Below are 9529 nucleotides of genomic sequence, written 5' to 3'. Positions count from 1 at the left end.
ATACGTTGTTCTGCCTTTTCTTCTTCTATTATTTGCGGCTTCCTTCTTGTAGCTCTAGAGAGAAAAGACAAGAGCGCAAAATAAATAAAACATTCAGCCTCCGTGCTAACACCTTTGTCCGGACGCGCTATTCTGCGCTCAGCTGCTTGAGTGCGCGTGCTCGTTTAGCACGCGTTGGCGTTTGTGCTTTTTTTTCTTTTGCATTGAGCGCAGCAGAGCTGTACGTGCGACTTGAAAGACAAGGCGTCATTGCTTGTCGCGCAGCGAATAGTACCCGCGCGTTCTCCTTGAGGCCGATGCGTAACGCCAGCCAATTGTCCGAAGCTTCCGTCAATTTGCGTTCACTTGTTCTACTCGTTTCCCGTACGGTGCCCACGATGCTTGCGATAGCGCGAATTGTGAGGCTGAAAAGCATTCCCTGTTCCGTCTCCTTCTTCGGTTTTATTGTTCTTAAGCCTAAGCTCGAGATATAACGATGCCCGGTAAGACTGCCAATATTGAAGCTGGCCCCGCATAGAAATGCCTCTGGAATTACCCACCCCATTTTTGTGAGTTACGTCGTCATTGTTTTCCCGGTGTTGGACGAATGAGAGAACGAGCAGCTTAGGCAGCGAGACAGCGAGAAGAAAGGCAAGATGTCCGTCGTATTGTAGCGAGTAGTATATTGGCACAAATACGAAATGCTGCTGATTCCATAACCGACACACGCGTCCCATTTTTCGCGTTCGTCTAAATGCTGCCTTGAAGTCGCGTAGTAATTATCGTCGAATGGCAGAAGAGATGCCTAGGTCAGCTTCTGCCTATACGCCAGCTGTGCATATGCAGCTAACAAACTGCTAAGGAGATTGAAAATAATTTAGTTGAGATATGTTAATTAATGCGAAGAGGAGCGGAGTCATGGCGCATTAACTATTTTTCGCAAGATGGCTTAGCGAAGCATTCAGGAAAAAAAAAATTCAGTGCCGAATTAGTGGTAGAGGCGAAAGAGATGCGCTACCATTACGTCGCACGTCGTTGAGGAAGCGGATCCCTGATTTAAACGACGTTCACCGCATTGCAAAATGTTGTTCAGGAGTTCACTCGACCTCATGACCTGCCTCTTGAAGGACTGAAGAAGTGCAATTGATGGCAGTTTTGAGCCGACACCCATCAGTTGCACTATATATATATATATATATGAAAGAAAACTAATGTTTTGTTTGCCGCAAAGCCTCCATAGTGCCATTCTTTGTTCAAATATCAACTGGGCCATTCATATTCTACCTTCTCCCGATATATATATATATATATATATATATATATATATATATATATATGTCTGTGTCTGTGCGTGTTTATCCAAGCTCTTCCATCTCGAGTGTATCTATACAACGGGGCCAGGCTTCTCACACTTCACGCACGTTCACTTTTTAATGCGCTTACATTAGGAGTGTGAAAGTAGAAAACAGTGAACGTGCGTGAAGTGTGAGAAGCCTGGCCCCGTTGTATAGATACACTCGAGATGTAAGAGCTTGGATAAACACGCACAGCTTGTCACTTCTTTCCTTTTTTAATGCGCTAGCATTAGGAGTGTGAAAGTATAAAATAAGGAAAGAAGTAGAAACAAGATTGAAATGTGTCCGTCTATTGTCCTTTAGTCGTTGACATGAAATGACCACAGAATTGGTCCTAAGCAGCGCGGAAAACTATAGCAGGCTGGCTGTTTTAGGTAGTGCGCTTTTACCCGAAGGGCGAAGCGTTGAAAATGATAGCAAGGTCCAGCGCTGCGCTCAACCTCCTCGGAGCGAGAGAGAGAGAGAGAGAGAGAAAGAGGGAGAGAGGGAGAGAAAGGTTAGCAATAAAATATTACAAAGAAATATCAATATAAAACGCAACCCTCCATTGTGTTGTTTCCGCTGAGGCGCCTAGATTAGGTGAATTGTTTCGCTCCTGGAAAAGTAGAACAGCAAGTTGTCGTATATCGCTTTTCGGTAGAGAGAGAGAGAGACTAAACCTATGGAGAAGAGCCCGCGAGCGAAGCGAGCGTGTCTAGCTCCTCCGCGTTGCACTGGGTGGTCCCCTCAGTCCATAAGTCCAGCGTCTTTAGCTGCCCTTCTCGCTCACTCGACCAGTTCGCGTTGGTCCATCGGAGTCGGAGCTGGAAAACGCTGCCTCCCATTGCCCTGTGGTAGGGTGTGTTACGGATGTGAGCTGTGGTGTGCTTGCGCAAGCATATACCATGTGGCAGAGCGTTTCTCATTCATCGCACTGTCAAAGGACGACATCTTTGTTCTTGTTGAATGTCGTAAACCTAATTTATTCTTCTTCTTCTTGTCGTCTGGTCAACATTTTTCTGTCACAGGCGAGGCATCAAAAATTATTGCGTACAGGAATCGCCAGCTTTTCGAGATATTTAATTGTATCACATCTCCAAAGACTGTTGTTTCAGCAAAGATACTCAAGTATTAAGTTAGAAGGACTCTCAAGGTGCGCCGAATAGGACAAAAAGCCTCAAAGAGAATGAAAGAAACGACGGCAGGCCTGAAAATGACGATGGAGACATTTGGCTTGGGAACCTAGCTGGCACTACCTTATGCACCCCGCTCCGTGAGCTCAAGTGCTCCAGTGAAATGGCAGATTGTTTACTAAATGCTAGAGTGTTTTACTAAATTGTTGGATTTGTAGTGTGTGATATTATCAAAGCTAATCCTTTTGAGACTGTCGCGCCAAATCCTACGGCTGGCATATTACACTGTCGTGCTAAAAAGAAATTTTACTGTTTCGCCTCAAGTCCTACGACTAGTTAATTACACTCGTGCAAATAAAAAGTTGCGCATTTGGGTTGCAAAGAACGAATGATAACAAAACTGGCAGAGCAAAGCAGCGTTTTTATAAAGGAAGTGATGTTCAATAGCCGGTGTAGAGAGCAAGTGTTTGGGGCAAGAAGTTAGATAGTATATATGCTGGCCAAATACATACGGAAAACCCTGCTCATAAGAAAGAAATGTGAAGGATAAAAAATTCATCGACGATTATGATAGTCCCTAATTCGAATTTAGGTTTTTAGGTGTCTTTTTGACAATCTTTAGGTGTTTATAATTCGCGATATATTTTGGCAAAGAATTTGATTCTGAACGACAGCACCCACTCCGTGGCGGCGCTGGGCCTCTGCTCGGGCAGCTCGTTTAGCAGCCGCGGCAGACGAAGCATTTCCACTGGTTGCGTCGCTCATCGTTCAGAAAGAAAGCGTGAATACGGGAATGCGTGGCTCGCGCGGAGCCCATTCTCTACAGCGGCGGCGGTACAGGCGAAGTAGCGCATGCGCAGTAGGTCTGAAGCCCACGCCAGCGCTTTGTTTCCATATATGGTATTGGCGGACGCACTCGCCGCATGCCTGGTCGCCGTCGTTGAGCACGTCTCGAGGCGGCACTCCGCCTTCCTTGTCACCCTTTCGCCATTCTCTCCTCCTCCGCTCTTCCTCATGCTTCCGTTGCACGCTCCTCCTCCGCTTTCCTCCTTGCGCTGTCTCCGCTATCGTCGTATTTAATCCCCTGCTGCGCTCCGCGTTTGCTCTTTCATCTTTCGCTGGACTAGGTCGCTCGGACGTTAACGCTCAACGCAGGAACGGGCGCCTAGGAGCTGCGCTCTAAAGAGAGTGCGTTTAGGATGCAGTGATTGATCATGAATATATTATTAAATTGTTAGTTCAAAAGGGGCTTTGCAAGACATGTCCCAGGAGAAAGCGGCACTAGAAGACGAAATAACGGTCAATTGACTCAAAGATGGAAGAAATATAATACCTGAAAAGCTTGTGTCCTTTTAGAGAATGCCTCAGGACTTCAAGTATATTAGAGAGTTGGAAGAATGTCAACATTACACTAATCCTTAACACGAGAGATGTTAAAGAATTGAATTATTAGACGCACATTAGGTGCTTGATTTCAGTATTGTATTAAGTACTCATGAATGTGATTTTCAGTAGAACCAAGGAAACACTTGTCTTTAATCAACCAAGAGAATAGGCTGGCTTCAGGAAAGGGTGTGCAACAATGGATCACATCCATGTCATGGGTCAAGTAAGTGTGAACTCTACGGAGTACAACGATCTCTCTATTTGGCTTTTGTGTATTACGAAAAGGCAGTTTCAATAGAGTTACCATCAGTCACAGAGCAATTGCGCAGTCAATGAGTAGAGTACACATACACGAATAACTTAGCAAACATATATAGATTCCCCAGCTGTCTTGGTTCTACGCAAGAAAGGTGGAAACATACCGATCAATGGATAAAGCAGGGCAACACAATCTCCTCAATGCGGCACTGCATGGTTAGAATGCGGCACTGCATGGTTAGAGTATTCAAGCTTTTGGACTTGGAAGGATTAGGAGGGAGAACTAATGGCGAATATCCCAGTAACTTAAGATGCAGATGACATTGTTCTGTTCTGTTCCGCTGGAGATGACTTGCAAGGAATGATTGAAGACCTTAGTAAACAATGTCAGAGTACGGTACAAGAATAATGTACACAAGACAAAGGTAATGTTAAATAGCCCGGCAAGAGAATAATTCATGATTGGAAGTAATCCTCTATAATCTGTGCAAGAGTATGTTTATCTATCACTTTTAAAACAAAGGGTGTCATAAAGTTGCAAACTTGACTCTATCGGTAGTAGCTGCCTGTTAAATGTACGAAGCTTTTTTCTTGCTATACCATTTATATGGACATTCCAAGCGCATTTATGCCGTCACCGCGCGCCGTACGCTGTATGTGCGGGTGAAAGCTTGGGATGGTCAGCGACGATCGACGCGCAATCTCCCGCGCTCGAGTGAGGAAGGCGAAGTGGAAGCTCGCCGTCTTCTGTCGTGCGCGAGGCACGGGGGGGGGGGGGGGGGCGAGGTGAGGGAGGGAGAGGGGGCGTTATACTCCCGCGGCTGTTGCTTACGGCGCGGCCGCGCGGGCCCCGTATCTTGCAAGCGATCTGCGACGTTGACAAAGTGCACGCCAGCTCTGGCCTCATTGTCAAATCGATCTGCGATGTGAACAAAGTACGCAGTGTGCCGTTAGCTTAGCATGCGCTGTGCTTTCGACGTCTAGTCCGCATTGCAGCGAAAGACAGCAGGACGGTCAATTCGCTCGCAGCCGCTGTCGCGCTTCGTCACTCCAGCGTTTTGACGGCGAGTTCCCACCGTCATCGAGCGACACGTGTTCATGTTTCCCTTTGCGCACGTCACATATCGCTTGTTAATTTAGTTAGAAAGCAAATGATTGAAAGTTTATACGTCTCATAAAACGAATGTCCTTACCTCATGTAGGTGTCTACTAATTTGCTATCGCAGTCGATGCTTCGCCTTTCGGGCGAAACTGTGTCTTTCTTTTATAGCGCGTGCACTCATGCGCCGGAGCTCATGTGTTCCACAATAAGGAGTAGTAATACTAGAGTAACTGAACTTTACTATGTGGAAAGTGACTGACAATTTTGCTATATAGCAGCTGGTTAAGGCAGTTTAGCAACAACTTGTAAAAGAGAATAGTAATTGAAAGCTTGTTTCAGAAATTACAAGTGCAGGCACGTCCACCCTTTAGGGAATAGTAGTTGGGTTTGCGTATGTGCATTGTACGTAATGCCAAAAGCCTGAAAGGCTGCTCTCAGCTGCGTGAACCTTTGAGGCACATGAGGATGCCCTTTCAGGCTCCAGGACATGCATACACTGGGAGCCTGGAACGAGCACTATCACACATGTAGGCATAAGCACAACCCTTGGAATTGTACATCCCTGCTCTTGCAAATCCTGCAATGAACTTCTAATGAATACTCATAGAAGCTGGATCGAAACTGTGTCAAGCTCACAAAGCCCACAAAAAGCACTCCAAATGCTGAAAAAAACGCATGATTAATAACCAAGTAAATCAAAGTGTATCATAAATAAAAACAAGCAGACATATTGAATTACTAGCACATTTTATTCAGTTCAGGCCGGCTTCTAGTAATGGAAATACAGTGAAAAACAAACAGCAAGTACAATCTCATAACAAATTCAGCCACGAGCGATTCAAGACATTTACATGCAAGAAAAAAAAAGTAGCTTCAATCAGCAGGTGCTTTTCACAAGAAAACAGTGGTGGGGTAGGTGCAGTGCTTGCCAGAAACCTCCAAAAATGGTTTAAACGGACGTAATTTGCAGGGAAAAATGTTTATTTCCGCATGCCACAATTTAGCGCAAGAATGAGAGCTGAGAATTAAAGCGAAATCTTATTTTATGAGAAAAGATGGCACGTTAGCAAATTGTTCCCCGGAATATATTAACCAGTGACGCTGGGTTCGTTGCGATAAACAGTAGTGAAAGCAGTGAATATAATAACTAAAACGCAGAGAGTGGACAAAAATTCCAATCCCTCGCCACCACCTCCCCCGAGAAAGAAAATGAATTATTTTTTTATTATATGGTACTTAGGAGACGTCGTCGCCTTTAGTTGGCGCCGGCTACTTATTTTCACATAGAGATTGAAAAAATATTTAGCTTAAACGCATTAAGACAAGAAGTCCACTCCAACCAATAATAACACAGTTCAGTCACATAAGTACACTAATGGCACACTAAAACTGAAAGTTAAATCAGAAACACAAAGTCCAGTAACGTAGGTGCAGCACAAAAGTAAACACAAACTCCGGTTACATAGCTACAATAAGATCAGTGAGAAGAAAGGGGGCTAACCGAGGTGCCCGATTTTTATTAGTCATATCAGCCACCAAACACGGACACCAAGGACAGCATAGGCGAAATTACTTGTGCTTAATAAATGAAACAAAGAAATGGTAAATTCATGGAAATTAAAGTGGATGAAAAAAACAACTTGCCGCAGGTGGGGAACGATCCCCAACCTTCGCATTACGCCCGCGATGCTCTACCAATTGAGCTACCGCGGCGCCGTTCTTCCATCCACTACTTTCTTGGGTATTTGTTTCCTAGGAGTGTTAGCCAGCGCCACCACTCACAAACCTTGGAGGCGGCTTTGGAACATCCTTGCTGCCGCAGGCGTCACGAGAACGTGAGCTTCTTGGGTGAAGGCAACCGGTCAATAAACCCACACATGCTACCTGAAAGCATCAATGTTGTAATGCGTCGAATGAACATAAAAACGAGCCCAAAGGAAGGAAGGAAATCAACTTTATTCCAGGTCCTGCAGACCACGAGGGCTTTGGGCTCTCATGGAGTGGGCGTCTTCCACGACGGAACCGGGAGGTTGAGTTACCCGGCGGCGTCGTGAACCTGCTGGCACAGGTATGTAATAAGCACAAATGACTCTATGACAAGCCGGCCATGCGTTACATTAAGAGGAAGCTTTAGCTCGAGTGCTCCTATCTAAATACATGTAAAAGGAGAATTCGTTTTTCTCGGCAACCACTGCACCAAATTTGACGAGGTTTGTTGCATTTAAAAGACAAACTTAATATCTAGTGACTGTTGGTTTCGAATTTTTGAGTTAGATCGTCAATGTATTATTAAAAATTGACAAAAATCGAAAATTTTCAAGAGACGAAACTATCAAGTTTACAACTCTGTAACTTAACCACTAAAAATGATAATACAATTCTGTGAATTGCATCTAATAGTACATCTAAAGCGGACAAAATTGATATGTTACACATGAATATAAAAAACTTTATTCATAGGGAAATACAACTTTTGCAAAACCGTTGTAACCAGCGTAACAAATTCATGTAAGATGTAAGATGACATATTGAATTTGTCCGCTTTGAATGATCTAATGGATGCCGTTTACAGAACCGCGATATCGGTTCTTGATGCAGAGCTATGTATTTGTAAACTTCGTGCTTCTATTTTTTTCAAACGGTCAAATATTTGAAAATCGTTTTAAGAAAATTCAAGCCCTAAATCGAAATTCGGCTTCCAACAGTCACTAGAATTTAACTTTCTCTTTCAAATGCCACAAATTTCATTAAAATAGGTCCAAGGGTTATCTCATAAAAACGTTTTTGCATTTTACATGTATTTGAATAGGCCGCGTCGGAGTTGGGCCCGAGCTAAAGCTTCCTCTTAAGGATAGACTGTAAGCCAAAGAAATCAAACTTCTTACTTGAATGAAAACGCCAGCATTGCTGCTTGATTTTTTTTTACAATTTAGCTGTTTGGCAGTGCAGCCTTCAAAATTCCAAAACACGGCTATTGCAAAAGTCAGCATTTTTCTTCAAGCTCCGATAAGAATTCAGGTACGCCACGTTCGTAATATCATCGCTTCATCACCCCTACCATGCGAAAGCGTGTGTAGAGAAAGGCGAAGAAGTCACAAAAGCCACAAACGTGATAGCGCACGCACTCAGCCAACACAAACGGACTCAACCCCGCAACTACGGAGCTGAGGTTCCGCGGGAACGGAAAGTCGGAATACTCAAGTACACATAGAGAGCGCAAAGAGCGATCACCCGTGACAGAGATCATTCATCATCAGAAGGCAGGAAACGGGGTCAATGGACGGGAGCCATCATGCGATTACACGGTGCTTCGCCAAGCTAACGCGTATGCAAGGGTGCCTTGGTTCCGTTGGTGCTCAGTGCATTTTTTTATTGCGATTAGCATTCTTCGCTTACCTCAGACATTTTAAATCTATCTATCTATCTATCTATCTATCTATCTATCTATCTATCTATCTATCTATCTATCTATCTATCTATCTATCTATCTATCTATCTATCTATCTATCTATCTATCTATCTATCTATCTATCTATCTATCTATCTATCTATCTATCTATCTATCTATCTATCTATCTATCTATCTATCTGTGAGCGGAACATACTTCATACTTTTCACGTAGGCCTGTCTTCTCCAGGTCATGTGAGAGGTAGTGTCCAGGCCTGATAAATGCAACTGCCCATTCCGCCAAGAGAATGGCTTGGTGCAGGTGCCAGATGTTGAGGCCACAGGAACAACAAGAAAATGCATGCGGATGGGTGCCCATGGACGGATGAATACAACTTTATTGAACGTCAGGCAAGGCTTAACGCGATCCGGGCTTAAGTCTCCCACGGGGGAACGTCAATGCCCTGCCTCAACGCCGCCTCACGGGCTTGCTCTACGGCCCACGCCTGGATGCCGAGGTCTGATTTGGCAGAGTGGCGGCCCACCTCGACGACAGCGTCTCCGGATTAACTGTCATCCTTTCTATAGTTACATTTTTCTCTCACACATGTGTTTGAGTGTTGCCGGCCCTTCCTAGCACAATTTGCACGTATCGTCCTGAAGCTTATAAGGGAACATACATTTAAGACGGAATTAGTTAGGGAAGGTGTTCGTCTGGAGCTGTCTCCTGAGAAAGGTCTTCCTCCTGTTAAATTTGGGACTCGGCCGTGGGATGAGTGCCCATGTAGGTGAAACTTCAGGGTTGGAATCTGAGGTTGTAATTTTGCGACAGATAATTCGAGGAGCGTGTACATTCCCTATGCCAGAGCCATAAAAGTGATGATACTCATGAGAATCAGTTAATATCGGTTTAGATAACATTTATATGTGCGACTCCCGAATCGAGTAG

The sequence above is a fragment of the Dermacentor variabilis genome, chromosome 2, assembly GCF_050947875.1.
Source record: "Dermacentor variabilis isolate Ectoservices chromosome 2, ASM5094787v1, whole genome shotgun sequence".
NCBI classification, from domain to species: Eukaryota; Metazoa; Arthropoda; class Arachnida; order Ixodida; family Ixodidae; genus Dermacentor; species Dermacentor variabilis.
Note: the sequence above shows the minus strand (reverse complement) of the source record.